At 45.6% G+C, this 13,155-nt stretch overlaps 1 protein-coding gene and 1 long non-coding RNA gene across 3 annotated transcripts in view; one reads left to right on the forward strand and one right to left on the reverse strand.

The window, feature by feature from the left end:
• Positions 1 to 1,968: 1,968 nt before the first annotated feature.
• On the reverse strand, positions 1,969 to 11,054 carry LOC112541478 (uncharacterized). Its single transcript, XR_015795446.1, has 2 exons — positions 10,783 to 11,054; positions 1,969 to 6,948 (listed from the first exon to the last, which is right to left on the reverse strand). It is a non-coding gene; the product is annotated as an uncharacterized LOC112541478 (long non-coding RNA).
• Positions 11,055 to 11,504: 450 nt separating this feature from the next.
• Positions 11,505 to 13,155, forward strand: part of TBX5 (T-box transcription factor 5) — a 43,646-nt gene continuing 41,995 nt past the window's right edge. Inside the window, exon 1 of one of the 2 annotated variants that reach the window (XM_025171090.2) lies at positions 11,505 to 11,663. The gene's annotated coding sequence lies outside the window, so the exon portion shown is untranslated. The remainder of the gene's footprint in view (positions 11,664 to 13,155) is intronic. The other variant, XM_007435040.4, reaches the window with a different exon arrangement.

Genomic DNA, 13,155 nt, shown 5'->3' on the forward strand with positions numbered 1-13,155 from the left:
GAGAAAGACAGAGACAGGAAAGGGAGGGAGGGAGGAAGGGGAGGAGGAGGAGGAGGAGGAGGAGGAGGAGGAGAAAAGGAAGGAAGGAAGGAAGGAAGGAAGGAAGGAAGGAAGGAAGGAAGGAAGGAAGGAAGGAAGGCATTGAGTGCTGTTTTACACCCTTTTACACACTTGGGCACATGCCTCAGCTTTTTTTTTCTTTTTCTTTTTTTGTCTTTTCCCTTCTTTTCTCTTCAGCTTTCCTGGAAGGCCTTTTAAAATTCTTTTCCAAATATAGTAGCCCAGCCAGTGACCTCTCTGGGTGTCTTCCCTGCTCCCTCCTTCCCTCATCGACAAGCAAATCTCCCTCAGCGGTTTGAAGACTAAGAGCCACCTCCAGATATCACTGTCGCGGGATCGATGGGCCAAAAGCCTGAGCGAAATTAAGGGCTTCAGGACTGTGGGGCTTGTCAGGTTTTTGGCTTTGGCAAGTACTATCACTCCTCCATTTCACACACACACACACACACACACACACAACATCCAGTCGCTTCTGGGCTGGGCCAATGTCAACTGATGAGAGGTATGTAGAAGGAATTTTGAAGCAGCGTCTTGCTTTCTTCTGACCTGCAAAGCTGTGGCCAAGAAGTGACTAACCGCAGCCACTGGGCTGCGTGGCCAACTGTCTTTCCCGGGAGCTCGGGTGCAACTTGACTGTTGCCCTTCCAAGGAGGAGGAGGAGGGGGAGGGGGAGGAAGGCTCTGTGTGCATGTGCCACAGCAGAATAGGGAAGTTGCTCTAGAGTTGGAAGCAGGGCATCTCTTTTTCTCCCCTCCCTCCCTCCCTCCCTCCCTCCCTCCTTCCTTCCTTCCTTCCTTCCTTCCTTCCTTCCTTCCTTCCTTCCTTCCTTCCTTCCTTCCTTCCTTCCTCTCTCTCCAGATGTTTTGGGATTATCATCATCATCATCATCATCATCATCATCATCATCATCATCATCATCTGGTTTCCTCTAGTAAATGTGTTATCCTACTATGCATTTTTAGATTTTTCCCCCCCTGTTGGACTAATATGGCCCTGACTGTAGTTTTGTTTTGTTTTTAATATACATTCCAAATTTCTAGTATAAGTATGTCAATTCTGCACAACCATGTCAATTATTCCCATATTGGAATAATAGGGATGATTTAGAAATGATGGTAATCTTCAAAGGCTCAGCTGGGAGGAGGGTGGCTGTGGGAATGCCTGCACACTGGAGTTTTTGGGCTCATTTTAGCCAAACCAAGGGAGGTTCGGGTTTAGTGGATTCCCCCCTCCCCCCAAAGCAGAGCCGAGCAAAAAGTGGGTTGGAAAGCAATGGAGGGGGGGGGGGGGACAGAACATGATAGATAGATAGATAGATAGATAGATAGATAGATAGATAGATAGATAGATAGATAGATAGATGATAGATAGAGAGATAGAGAGATAGAGAGATGGGGATGGATAAAGGGCAAACGTCTATATAACATTTTTTTTTAAGTACAAAGCAATTTGTTTAACTCTGCTATAGTAGTTCAAGACTTTACAATATCATGAAAGCGTCACCTTTGCACCTGCTTCCAGGGGAGGAAAGACAAGAGTTTTCTTCCTCTCTTCAGTGGGGAGCCACTGGGGATCCACCAACTTTAACCCGGAAGATGCTGGGAGGAGAAGACTGGGATGGGGGACACGCCTATCCCTCTGGCCGCCTGTTTTTGCTCCTATTTCGAAAAGGCGAATTCTCTCCATGCATCTTCCCCACCCCCACCCACCCACCCCCCAAAATAGCATTTGCCCAGCATTATCTGCTTCCTTCGTAAACTTTAATTTACCGACATGCAATGAACCTGCTTCAACCAGAGGGTCTTTTTTGTTCCCGGAAACCATTAAGCAAAATCGACTGATGACCAACGCAGACCCCGACTCCCTACCCCGACCCCCAGTCCGAAGACTCCAATCAATGCTACTTCGTGAGGGCTTTTAATTTTATTTAAGTAACATCGGACCAATACGTCAGAAAGAAAGAGAAGGGGGGGCAATTCAGTTTTGCACCTTTGAACTGGCAACAGGTCCTTCCCTGGGAATCCCGGGCGCAGTTTATGCAAAAATCAAGAGCAAACCGTAGATTCGCAGCGCTCGCTACAGCCTACAAGGGAAGAGGGGCATTGTCGCTTGACCCCTTCTCTGGACCGTCCAGACGAAGTCCACTGGGGGGAGGCGTCGTCCCTCTCTCTGCTTTTTACCAGCTCACAACAACCCTGCGACATAGACCAAGGAGAGAGAGAGAGAGAGGAAGGAAGGAAGGAAGGAAGGAAGGAAGGAAGGAAGGAAGGAAGGAAGGAAGGAGAAAGAAAAAAAAAGAAAAAGAAAGAAAAGAGAAAAGAAAAGAAAAGAAAAGAAAAGAAAAGAAAAGAAAAGAAAAAAGAAACTCCAAATCCATCAGTCAGATCGCTCCGTCTTCTGCTGCCCTCTTCGCGCTTTAATCCGCATTTCTCCCCTGGATCTCGTTCAAAGAGAGAGAAATGGATTGAGGTTTCAGCGAGGCGGACAGAGTAGCAGAAAAAGCCTAATAGCAGAAAAATATAAATTTTAGGGAGGGATGGGCGCTTAGAAGAAACGGCGTTATAGCTCTGGGATTCCCCGCTGTCCTCCCGTCTCGGTGTTCACCAGACCCAGCCTTGCGTCGCTCCCCCACCAAGCGAGACCCGCCAGGTACTGTCACCTGTTTCCTGCCTCCTTTTGCTGTATAGCAAACCTCATCACACTGAGTTGGATTGACTTCTGAGTAAGTGGGCCAAAGACTGAGTGCCTCTGGGACGCTGAGCGCTGCCCTGAGGCTGCTGGCGTCTGACAATCAGGTTCCTTCCGCCTATAAACCCAGTTTGGTTCATGTGGGTGATATCTCTGGCTCCATCCATCCATCCATCCATCCATCCATCCATCCATCCATCCATCCCACTTCTCTTAATGAAGTAGATAAAACTGTCAGACAAGGTATTTGTGGCCCAATCCTTCAAAACAACCCTCCATCTTCAGGGGATCCTATTCCTAACTAAAAGTATATCAAACCCTGCTTTGAATACTTGTTTCTTTCTCTTTTTTCCAGATGTTTTTGCCCGCATTGATCGTACTTGCAACTGACTCAGGGGTAGGGTTTGATTTGAAGACTTAAGGAGCAAAGTGAAAACATGGGAAAATTCATATAGATGTATGGGTGCGTGTTTGTATAAATAGATGTCTGGGTGTGTGTCTATATACTCTGTGTGTGTATGTGTGTACCGTGCGTGTGTGCATATGCATACAAGATGTACCAAAAGACAAGACCCATAGAAAATTTAGGATAGAATTATTTATAATTTATTATATAATTACCTAGAATTTTCAATTTGGTTGCCATTTTCTTCCAAAACACTTCCTTATCCATTTGAAGCATGACCTTTGAACATTCCTAAATACAACAGTGTAACATGTTGAATGAATGAATGAATGAATGAATGAATGAATGAATGAATGAATGAAATATATTGTGATCGCCCTATAGAAGTTGATGGGTAATTATTGTTCAGTTTACTCGCAAAGCATTTCTCTGTCATTTAACCGGCAACGTCTCTGTCCTTTTCAAAGTGTGTGTGTTTTATTTTTGAGAGGTTTCTGGGGCATTTGCAAGGGGCCATGCTGTGTGGCATTCACAGGCTATTTGTTTCTTCAGCTTGCAGCATAGGAAAGCCATTTTTAGGGACAGCTTGGTGCTGTAAGGGAGTTCAGTGGAACCTCCATTTATAGGAAGGCTATATCTGTGGATGCAGACTGCTCAGGACAAACATCAGGGAACCAATTGTCTGGACCTAAGGGGGTGCAGTGGATGGGGAACCTGTTGGAAATATTGTGTGTGTGTGTGTGGGGGGGGGGGAATAATAAGCATCTTTTGGGGAAGCTTTTAACTCTGTCCCAGCACAGCAGGCAGCCCAATTTTCTATCTGCTGCATAATCACTAAGGTTTGATCCAGATTAATAGGTAGGCCAATGCAGGATTCATCAATAATCATTTGGCAACTTTTAATCGAGGGACCGAGCGATCTCACTAATGCACCACCAGATCAGTGCAGATTTCTTTACTGTATTTCAAAAGATACAAGGACTTTATAGAAGATCTTATACAGGTAGGCAGCATTCGGTCTTAGAGTGGAATGCCTCTTCCAGGGGAATGCCTCTTTTAGGAGAATTCATCCCCAAAGGCAAACATGAACTTTAACTGAAAATCCAGGGTCTGTTTCCACTTCTTACTGGAGTGTATCTTATTCAAAGAAGGAGTAGGGTAATTATTCAATAATGCACTTCATAATGAATAAATTAATTGGTGGAATAAGAGCACATCCCACGATGCTCTGATTCAGAAATAAGTTCCCATTAATCTCTGTGAGGCATAAGCTGAACAGGCGCATGATTTCAGCCCCAAATTCATGCCATTTCATGACTACCTTGAGATTTTCTTACTCGAAGCCACCCCAAAGTGGTTTCTTTGATTTGGCTTAAACCCAGCCAATTGTGGTTTGCCTTGGAAACTGGGGCTAAGTAAACCCCTGCTTAGTGCAATCTGCAAAGGCAGCTTAAAATAAGGCGTGAGGGCCCTCAGGCACCAGAGGTCGAGATATGCCAAAATAAATTCCCACTGAACAGAGCAGAGATCAAATTAATAAGTTGGGTTACTCTGAAATGTACTGAAGGAGTATACCGTAGTAGCCCATTTTCTGAACTTGCATTCATTTATTAATTTTCTGACTAACACTTAGCAATAAAATGGGATTGGATTCTGACCAGCCCATTTTATGGAAAGGTAAAAAGCTGATGCTTTTTAATAAAAGTGGTTAGTTGGAAAAGGTGCTAGGAGATCCCTTTGGACTTCTCATAGCGTGATAGGTTCATACACGATCTACATTTTCAAAACACCCAAGCTATCTATCCCTTTCACACACACACACACACACACACACACACACACACACACAGCATATTCCACGGGTTTTTTGCCCCCTAGAAATCCCCGGCGCGACCGTCCTTTTTCTTTAAAACGCTACAGCCCCGTCCACACCGAATTCCGCCGCGTCCGAAACCGCTTCTAAAATTGGATCGCCCATCCGCACGTGGGACTTTTCCCGCGATCGTGTCGTTCTCGGGGGTGGTGGGAGGGCCCCGAGAGTGCGAGAAAGACAACAGAGAGAGAGAGAGAAGGGGGGGGGCTCGCCCGAAAGCGATCGCCTCTCTCCTTTTTAGGGAGATCCCCATCCGCGCGCGGATGGAGGACCCTGAACGAGGTCTTTGCTCCGTCGCCTTCCAAGCCAGAAGTCCGGAGAAGGGAGGTCGTGGGAAGAGGTGTTTCGGTTGATGGGGACTGGCTGGCTGGCTGGCTTGTCCCGGGAAGAGCCGTTCCCTTGGACGGAGCCCTATGGTTGAGGTTTGGGTTCGTCGCCTAAGCACAAGTGCAAGAGAGAAATCTGATTTTTTTTCTTTTTCCCTTGTGTGCTCTGTGTGTGTGTGTGTGTGTGAGTAAGGGGGTTATCTCCCTTCGCTTTCCCTTTCAGATGGCCAAAGTGGGCACCGTGTTTGGGCCTTGGAGATTAGCGCTGCTCTCTTGGCATCCCTGAAGCGATTGATTAAAGGAGGGGATGTGCGGGAAGGGAAAGTGGCTTTCATCTGGGGGAAGGGTTTGATCTGTTTTCCCTTGGAACCTGGCTTGTTTTGAGGGGGGGGGGGGATGAAGCTCTCTGGTCTGGTCCAAAAGGCGAGGAGAAAGAAAGAAGCAGGCTTTTGAGTTCCAACCAAGCTCTTCAGCTGGGAAAGCAGTGAGGGAGGAAGAGTGTGGTGTCCTCTGAAAGTTGGTGGGGTTGGAGATTGCCACCATGACCAGCACTGAGGGGGGAGGTTTGGTGTAATGATGTGAATTTCAGCCAGCTCCTTGAAAGAATAGCCCAGTGCTGTAGATATTGGCAGGAATCCCACAGAGTAGAATGGGATTTTTGGACTGGTGGTTTCAACACAGGCAAACTCTTTATTCAGCGCAGGTCTTCAATATTAGTGGCAAAGCATAGATGTTGTCTTAAATCCAAAATAAAACACAAATTCAATTCTTCTGCAGACATCCTTTTATCTGTGGGGTACACCCAACCTCCTTACTCATGGTTAAGCACACTCACAACACCCAGGTTCCAGTGTGATGGGGGGGGGGGTTGCATTTCAGCCTCTTGTTTAATACAGCTCACGTCTGAATGCTTTCACTCAGACCTGGGAGATCATCTTTCCCTGCAAATAGAAAATCAGCATTTGAGGCTGAATTGATTTTTCTTCCTAGGAGTTCCAGTTAGTGGCGTAAAGGGAGATGTCCTCGCGTAGGCAATAACAGAGAAGAAACAATCAAATTAAGGAGTTTAGTCAAGCCTTGGAGAAATACATGGGGGGGGGGGCAGGGAGGAGTAAAAGAGAATCCTGTGATCCAAATTTTAAATTACAAATGTTTACTCAGCCCACTGGATGGGACCTCAGTACTGACCTGTGTTTACACACTCCTGCAGCCAAGATCTTGTAGAATTCAGGAAACAGAGCACCCAACTCGTGACATTTCAACCTAGACATTTCAAATCCTCTTCTCAAAAAGGCCATTTTTTCCTTGAGTGAGTACAGCCTGCTCTTTCTAAAGGCAGGCGTGACACATCTCAGGCTATGAGCATTTTAATTTCACCCAGCCTTTAGATGGAGAGAGATTAATGGGCGGCCACAGTGTGTACGCTTGTGTACACATACAACTGTGTATCTTAGAAAAATAAAAAGAACCAGAACCAAGTATTTCTTTATTCCATATGCACAGGCACACACAGAGAAAGTCATTTAGGTTTGCCTGGAACCGTGATTTTAAAAAATGGAGGCCCAGAGAATCTCTACCCACCACTATATCTTATTCTGTAGCATTTTAAAAAAGGGGGGTTTAATGGCAGTGGGAAGGAAGGAAGGAAGGAAGGAAGGAAGGAAGGAAGGAAGGAAGGAAGGAAGGAAGGAAGGAGAGAGAAAGAAAGAAAGAAAGAAAGAAAGAAAGAAAGAAAGAAAGAAAGAAAGCCTTTTTTTCTTTTTCTTTTTCTTTTTTGCAGAATCCAGAATCAAAGCAACAGTTGAGATCAAACAGCTGGTGAAATTTGGAAACAGAGAGGAAAACTCTTAAGGATCCAAAATTCTCAGCTGCCTTTCTGCTTGGACCCTATGCAGGATCAATTATTTAAGCCTATCTAGACCTCGTTTCTAATAAACAGGCATAAACATTGAAGGCCACACAAATCTCCGTGCAGAAAACACACACGAACACACAGACAAGACACTTTTGAATGGATCTCTGGGTGTACACTAACTCCCCCTGGATTTTAATGGGAAGTGTACTGCTGAGAAGAAAATCTAACCTATCAACAGAGTATTTGATTGCAGATCATTACTCGAAATTCTGTCCCATCGACTTCATAGAAGTAGCTTCTGAGTTGACCCTATGGAATTGCAAGCTTGATTTTAACTAACTACATATATTTTGGATGACTGGCCCTAGTATTAGAATAGGCACTGAGAAGAAAGTGTCAAAAATGTGTCATTTAAATCCGTTACGTGGAACATGAGAAGAAAAAAAAATGTTTCAAAATCATCCCTTCTTTTTTTGGACCAAAAGATTTTAGCTTTCCATCCCTTTATTTGAGAACCAGCCCTTGATTTTAGAGGGTGTTATTTCTCACCCTGGTATTTCACTCCCACGTTTATAGGATGCTAAAAATGGCAGCTTTCGCTCACTCCTTTCTCAGAAAGTTGTAAAGTTTCGCTCTGCTTTGGAATTCAGGAAAATTCATTTAGGCTCTAGAAGAGGACAGGACAGGGCAAAACTATACTATGGATTTTAATGACATTTATTTCTCATTAAATCTGGAGTTTAATGATACATTTAAATTCAATTTAAATTTAATGGTACATTTAAAGGCAGTTTGCTAAAAGCATTTGTGTAAATACATGTCATAAAGAGACTGGTTTTTAATTAGTGGCTTCCAGGAAAAATAATGTTTGAATGAAAAGAGGGGAAACTTAACCTCTTAAAAAAGCACCACATTCTTTTTTACCACCTTCTTTAAAGCAACATTTATTCGTGTATGTTGGTGTGTGCGAATATTTGCAGAACAATTGTCCTGTAGTCCAACTAATAATTTTCTTCAAGTTTTTGCTGACTTACAAATGGCTTGCAGGTTTATCAGCTATTATGACGATACAGCAATTCAGTTTCTTATTGCTCAAAAAACTATTTGAAGTGGAAGGAAGTGGAAAATAAATGAATACATCAAATAAAGTTTTGGTTAGCTCCAGTTAAATTTCTTTCAACAGCTTGGAGTCCGTTGGGATCCTGAGGTCAAGATCAAACAGAAAATTGGTTGATTCGAAATTTATTTCAATACTCAGAATTTATGTGTTGAGTAAACTTAATTCACCATTCGATTTATATGGGGATATTCTCAAGGCAAGGGTGCGAGATGATCCAGAAACCTAACATTTCCAACAATTTCAAGAAGCCTCTTTCTAAGAAAAGAGAGAGGAATCAACAGAAATTAAGATACTCTGTGTATCTGGCAATTGTTACAACTTGTTGGTTCTTCTACTCAGCCAGGCAAAACCATGTTAAAAAAAAAAAAATAGGGTTGCAGATCACAAGTTTGTGAGATTTGTCATTACACTCCTACTGCCAGTTAATAGAAAGATCATTTTCCAACTGTAGTTTGTACTTGTTTATTGTATCTCACCATTAAATATAAATAGAATTAAAACAAGAACAGTCTCCAACTTATTCGTCTTAGGCTGTTGCAGTTCATAGTTTTGGGAAAGGAATCCTGTTGAATTCAATGAACTTACCCCACCTCTCCCCTCCCCTCTCTTCAGCTGGAATTTAATATTTTAGTGATTGGGCTCTACACAGGTGGGGCCCGATTCCAGGGGGTGAAGTCCAAAGGGTTGAATAGATATAGGGCATAGGACTGTCGCTTTACAAGACAACGGGCTTGTAGCAGAAGAGAAGACGGGGGAAGAGATTCTCTACATGTTGAGAATCTGCTTATTTATCACTGCTTATTTATCAGAGCGGTATGCCACCCGGCGCCCAGCGATTCTGAATTAAATCAACCTCACTTAAAGTGGAGTCCTAAAAGGAGATGGAAAAAGTATTCCCTAAATGGTTTGGTTTGGTTTTCCAAAGCAGGAGCATTTGAGAACGATTTACTTCTAAAACATCCCGTGCCCCTCCATGAGATTCTGTATATTTTCTTTGGCAAGGGTTATTTTCAGTTATTTTATTTCATTGTCCACTTCTTAGCTTAACCGCTGGCCTGGCAGATTTTGTTGTCTTTTTGGGACGGGATGCAGGATAGGTTGTGTTGCTCACTTTAAATAAACATATTAAAAAGGATATAATTATTGGGGGGGGGGGGAAACCTACACTTTCCATCCAAGCCCATTTATCTGGAATGAAGCTTCATCTTCTTTTGTAAAGGTTTAAGTTTTTGTAGCTCTCTGTCACACACACACACACACACACACACACACACATTTACTGAGAGCTATGTTGATTTCCTGTTAGATATGAGATGTGGCTCAAAATATACACACAGCATACACACACATGCCCGCACAAACATATAGAGAGACAATACTTGCATACAGAGTAGTAGTTATGTTCATCCACTGGAGGGGGGACATCCAAAACTAAATACTTTTTATGAGAAACAGCTACAACTCTGTGAAGGTTAGCAGAGTCCTATGGATATTTTATGGTGTAGCGGTTAAGGCACCAAGCTAAAAATCGGGGGGCCATCAGTTCTAGTCCTGCCTTGGGCACAAAGTCAGCTGGGTGACCTTGGGCCAGTCCTCTCGCTCAGCCCTAGGAAGAAGAAGAAGGCCAGGGCAAACCCCTTCTGAGATTTTGCCAAGAAAACTGCAGGGACTTGTCCAGGCAGTTGCCAGAAGTCCGCACGGACTCAAGGGCAACCAAAAATAAATAAATGGATTTTAAAAACGGATATTTTGCTCAGCACTAAAACACCTTGCAGTGAATTTTAGAAAGACTTCACGCTGAATAACCACATTCATCATGATGGTAGGTACTCTCTAGTCCCCAAGTGAAAGTGATCCATTCTTAACTATTTAAAGTCCAGAATAAATAGACCTGAGCTTCCCCTAAACTCAGTGGGGGTTACTACTTAGTTCCTGGGTTTTAGAGTTCTGGCCCTGTGGTTCTGTATTAGTCAAGCTTTCGCAAAAAGCCCTGGCAATGGGAGATCCTGCCACGGATGCGAGAATAGGACCATGGGCTTGCTTTTAGAGACCTTTTCTTATCATTCCCCCAACCTCACCTTTCGGGCAAAGGCGAGAGGTTTGTGCCCAGAGGGCCCAGAAGAGGCGAGAACCTTTGAGCGGTTCTTTCGCAAATGCAAGGCTGCCTTTCCGCAACCCCGTTTAGGTTGGTTGTGGGGGGGGGGGGCACCCATTCCTCCTGCTTTTGAAAAATGAAAGACTAAAATAACCTGACCGCAAGGACCGGTTTGGGGCTCGGCCACCCCCCAAAAACTAACTAAAGTTAAACCTTGGTTAAGCTAATCAGGGGTAGTGAGTTGGGGAAGAAACAAGAGAAACCAAAAGCCAAAAGGTTATTTCAATTTCACCAAGCAAAGCAGCAAGTTTTAAACCCCCCCCCCCACTTTTTTTCCTCCTTTCTCTCCCCACTCTCACCTCCCAGCTGGATCCGGTAGCGTCGGTCTCCTCGCCTTGGGCTCCATTGCTGGTCTACTTCGCTTCTTCGCTCCCTCCCTCCCTCCTTTCAATTTTCTTTTTTCGATTTGTTTTGGCCCACCATTTCTTTAGGCTGGGGGTGGGGGGCGGGAGGGGGTGAAGCCAGCCTTTCCTACCTAAAACGGCCCCCGCTGCAGCCCGGGGCAAAGAGAGCGGCGGAACGTGGTAAAAAGGATTTTAGAGACGCAGGAACACCCCCTACCAGGCCGAGCCATTCCGAGACCACGCGGTTGACCGCTCCCCCCCCCCCCCCCCGTCCCCGGCGGCGGCAGGATCACTTTCTCTATCAAGAGAAGCGCCTCCTTCTTTCGGGCATCCGTCGCCTCTTGCTACGACGTGCTCTTCCCAGCCCCTCCAGTCCCCCCATCGGGCCGGCGTTCCTTTGCTTCGCGCCCCGATCTGCGCCCTGCTCTCCCGTCCTCCCCCCGGGGGCTGGGGACGGGGGAGGGGAGAGAAGGCCAGGAACCGGGCTGCGGGGGCTCAGATGCAAAAAAGGCGACGCGAACCGGTCCGGGGCTGTCGCCCTCCAGCTTGACAAAAGAGTTGCGTGTGCCGTGACGTCTCCCCGTCCTATAGGTGCAGGCGCGCGTGAGCTGGAAGCTCTCGCCTAGAACCCGCTTTATTTTCCTGCAGCGGGGCTGGTCGAGATCAGCAAGATTTAATTTCCCGAAGGGAATGCGAAAGAGACCACAGGTTGCTCGCTCCGCCCGACCAGCCTGGGCTGTTGGCTGGAGCAGCGAGGCTGGGACCCGCCGGGCTTGGGGTCCCTCGCAATTCTTTGGCGGGGCCTTCCTCTTTCTTTCTAATTTGAGGCCCAGAAGGTGAGCGAGAGGGGGGTCGGAGCAGGGTGTGAAAGAGCAGAATCTCTTCCTTTTTAAAAACAAAACAAATTGCAAAGAGGAGGCAAAGAGGCTGCTCTTGGTCGGTCTGTCTCGCGGCGCCAAGGAACCTGGATTGCAGTGACGCGTTATCCGAACCGGTGCGCGTTCTGTCCAGGGGGAGCGTTTTGGAAATCCGTTGCCTCGGCGCGGAGCAAGGATTTCAATGGGAGGTTTTGGTCCCCCTCCCGCCCCCCACAACTGAATCGTGTCTTGGGGCTGCATAGAATCCGGTTTGGGAATGGAGGGGAGGAGGAAGGACATGCTTTGGAGCATCGCGGCGCAGCCGTTCCCGCATTTATGGAGCAATGTTTATTGCCTCTGCGTGCAAATCCCACGCGTAATTCAATCCATTTGCACCCAGACCTCTAACCATAGAGGGTATGCGTGTGCGGGCGTGACTATTGCGTGGGTGCAAAAGTACCTGTAAGGTGGATCACGCCCAGGCTTCATTTGGTGACCACTGAAAAGCAGCTGGCAACCCCGGTTCCCTCTTTTCCGTGTGATGCTGGTTCCACCACAGCGCCTTTCTGGCGGAGTTCAATATCGATTCCTCTATGTGGGACTCAGTCGAGGGAAGCACAGGAGAGTTTTCCACGTCCACATTTTTGTAATAGGGATGGTCGTAATAATTGTCTTGTTTCTGCACTGTATTTTTTCAGGACAAGAGGTAAAAAGGAAAAAAAAATCAAATGCTTTTGAGTTTTCAACCAGACATTTTCTTGGAGAAGGGGAGGAAAAAGTTTGAAATTGTTCATTAGGCTGGGTGAGGAGGGGGGAGGAGAGAACGAGAGGGAGAGAAACTATTGATTTTCATTGAAGCCTGTGGAACTCTAGGGAATTCAACCCTGAAGAGTTGTTGTTTAGACCGCTGTGCTCCACCGCCTTTGCAAACTGATTTCTACATTTTTTAGTTGTTTTGCAATGCATCGAATATTGCCTTTTGCAGACTGTACATAGTTCAGCTATTCTTACGTATTTAATTGTTGGTATATAAACCGCATTATATGACATATGAATAGACATCCAGGTCTCTTGACCAAAGGGATAGGGGTGCGCCCGCATGTATGCAGAGGTGCGTACAGTTCACAGAAATGCAAAGCTATGTACATCTTTTTCACATCACAGAGAGGCATCTACTTAGCTGAATCCCCATAACTCCATAACCACATCTGGTAAAGACCTAGGGCTCCATATGTCTAATAGGTGGGGCTTGGTTCTTGTTCCTATGGTTATCTTTGGGGGTGGCTTAGTCTCTTGTGTGAACACAGCCCTTTTGGCTATGTTTATGTCTGGGGTTTAATGGATGATGCAAAATTAGCCCAGGCACATGGTGAAGCTTGTCCTGTGACTACAGTTTGGAAGCATCAGCTTGAGGCAGATGCACTGGACTGAAATAATGTGCAGAGAGGCCAGATGTGTGAGAAGATGGAGG

The sequence above is a fragment of the Python bivittatus genome, unplaced genomic scaffold, assembly GCF_059951505.1.
Source record: "Python bivittatus isolate LINGU-HERP-01145 unplaced genomic scaffold, Pbiv_v1 ctg000110_np1212, whole genome shotgun sequence".
Lineage (NCBI taxonomy): Eukaryota > Metazoa > Chordata > Lepidosauria > Squamata > Pythonidae > Python > Python bivittatus.